This window comes from Orycteropus afer, unplaced genomic scaffold (genome assembly GCF_000298275.1).
Source record: "Orycteropus afer afer isolate SDZICR_OR568_19922 unplaced genomic scaffold, OryAfe1.0 scaffold00112, whole genome shotgun sequence".
NCBI classification, from domain to species: domain Eukaryota; kingdom Metazoa; phylum Chordata; class Mammalia; order Tubulidentata; family Orycteropodidae; genus Orycteropus; species Orycteropus afer.
Window position 1 is genome coordinate 9,911,231 of NW_006921699.1, and position 3,059 is coordinate 9,914,289.

Here is a 3,059-nt window from a genome sequence, read left to right on the forward strand (position 1 = left end):
GAGCTCTGGTAGCATAGTGCCTAAGGCACTTGACTGCTAACCAGAAGGCTGGCAGTTCACACCCACCAGCCACTCCTTGGAAGGAAGGTTGGGCAAACTACTTGCGTAGTGATACTGTCTTGGAAACCCAAGGAGGGGCTGCTATAAGTTGGGTTCAACTTGATGGCACATAACAACAACAAGAACAATTTAAAAATGGTTGCAGCAGTATATTGACAAGGAACTTCCTGAAATCCAAGCCGGATTAAGAAAAGGACATGGAATAAGTGATATCATTGCTGATCCAGATGGATCTTGGCTGAAAGCAAAGAATACCAGAAAGATGTTTACCTGTGTTTTTTTGACTATGCAAAGGCATTCAACTGTGTGGATCATAACAAATTATGGATAACATTGTGAAGAAAGGGAATTCCAGAACACTTAATCTTGCTCATAAGGAACCTGTATGTAGAACAAGAGGCTGTCATTTGAAAAGAGCAAGGGGATAGTGCATGGTATAAAATAAGGAAAGGTGTGCATCAGGGTTGAATCCTTTCATTATACTTATATTCAACATGTATGCTGAGCAAATAATCTTAGAAGCTGGACTATATGTAAAGAACTCAGCATGAGTATAGGAAGAAGACTCATGATACAACCTTGCTTGCTGAAAGTGAAGATGACTTGAAACACTTACTGATGAAGATCAAAGATTACAGTCTGCAGTACGGATTGTACCGCAACATAAAGAAAGCTAAAATCCTCACAACTGGACCAATAAGCAACAACATGATAAGTAGAAAAAAGATTGAAGTTGTCAAAGATTTAATTTTACTTGGATCTACAATCAACTCTTATGGAGGTTGCAGTCAAGAAATCAGACACTGTATTACACTGGGAAAATCTGCTGCAAAAGACCTCTTTGGAGTATTAAGGAGTAAAGATGTCACTTTGAAGACTAAGGTGTGTCTGACCTAAGCCATGGTATTTTCAATTGCTTCATATGCATGTGAAAGATGGACAATGAATAAAGAAGATCGAAGAAGAATTGATGCCTTTGAATTGTGGTATTGGCAAAGAATACTATGAACTGTCAGATGAATGAACAAATCTGTCCTGGAAGAAGTGCAGCCAGAATGCTCCTTGGAAGCAAGAATGGCCATACTTAGTCTCAGGTTCTTTGGTCATGTTTTCAGAAGGTAACAGTCCCCAAAGAAGGATACCATGGTAGGTAAAGTAGAGAATCAGCAAATAGGGGAAAGACCTTCAATGAGATGGATTGACACAGTGACTGTAACGATGCCCTCAAGCATAGCAAGGGTTGTGGAACAGGACCGGGCAGTGTTTCCTTCAGTTGTACATAGGGTCGCTATGAATTGGAGATGACTTGATGGCACCTAAATACAACAGCAACATGTTCATTGCAACACTATTCATAATAGCAAAAGGATGGAGACATCCTAAATGTCCATCAACAGAGGAATGCGTCAACAAAAGATGGTAAATAAACACAATGCATGTATGGTACATTGACACTATGCAGCAGTAAAGAAAATGATTAATTTGTGAAACATCTCATAGCATTGATGAAATTAGAGGACACAATGCTGAGTGAAATTAATAACTCACAAAAGGACAAATATTGTATGAGACCATTATTATAGAAAGTGAAGAAAAGGGTCTCACAAAGAAAGAAATATCTTTTGATATTTACCTGGGATGTGTGGGAAAGGGAAAGTAAACCACTAACTAGAGGATAGACACATACTAACCAGTATGAAGTGGATTGAAAAAGAAAAGAAAAGAAGGGCAATGTGTGCTTGCATAGCTACCAAATCTCTTGACTGGCAGAGTCTGAAATAGTGAAATAATAAATAAATAAATATCAACTCTCTTAAAAAGAAAAAGAATACGTATAAAATCTCCTCTGGTGACTTTTATTTGCTAATTTTGATCATCAAAAATTATGTTTCAGGTTAAGATTTATGAAAACAATAAAATATAAACATTTTGTTCTGGAGATTTTAGGCTTAGTATCATATTTTACCTACTAATTTCTAACTCTTCCTGGGTTTGTACTCTTTGATTTCAACATGCCATCCTATTTCCATCACAAGCCTGTTCTGTTCACCATTGGTTGCCCTTGGTTTAGGAAAATACCTACCTTAAAAGAAATTTCCATAAGATTAGTTTATCCCAGTAACATTAAATCTGTTGGACAGGAAAATAATTGAAGTAAGCAACATGTAAAAAAAAAAAGAATTCATATGATGCACTTATTAAAATAATCAGTTTTCAAAAATGCATAATGTGCATGTTATTTGCATAAAAATGCTGTACTGGATACCAGGCACTTTGCTGTGGCTTTAGATGCACTCTCTCATTTTACCCTCATGGCTGTGCCATGTGATAGATACTATTATTATCTCCATTTCACAGATAAGAAAATTGAGGCTGGGAGAGGATAATTAGCTTGTGTACAAATGTGGTAGAGGTGGGACCTGAACCCTGTGTGTAAGACCCAAACATGCTCTCTTTTAATTTCAACACATATGTGTTGTTGTTGCTGTTATGTGCCATTGAGTCGGACCCACCTCATAGTGACCCCTCCTTGGGTTTCCGAGGTGGTATCACTATGGAAGTAGATAGCCCAACCTTTCTTCCGAGGAGTGACTGGTGGGTTTGAACCATCAGCCTTCTGGTTAGCATCAGATGCCTTAGGCACTGCAACACCAGAGCTCCTACATTATACAGTACTGTGTACAAAAAGGTTAATTACCTAAAATGTATACTTACCAGATTAGTATTTGATAGGTTCCTAGTATTGATTAATATTATGAGGTCAATAACACAAGTTGGCGTATAGGAAAAATGGTGACTTGGGCTTAAAAGTTGAACATTTCGGAGGCGGGGCAAGATGGCGGACTAGGCAGAAGGATTGCACAGACCCTCTTCAACAAAGAAAAGGAAAACCAATTAACACAGATACAGAAGATAATCTTGGACCCCTGAGCCTTGAAGGAAAGGATGCAGATTTGGACTAAACCCCAACTAGCAGAAGAATTTGCGTGAAAATACCA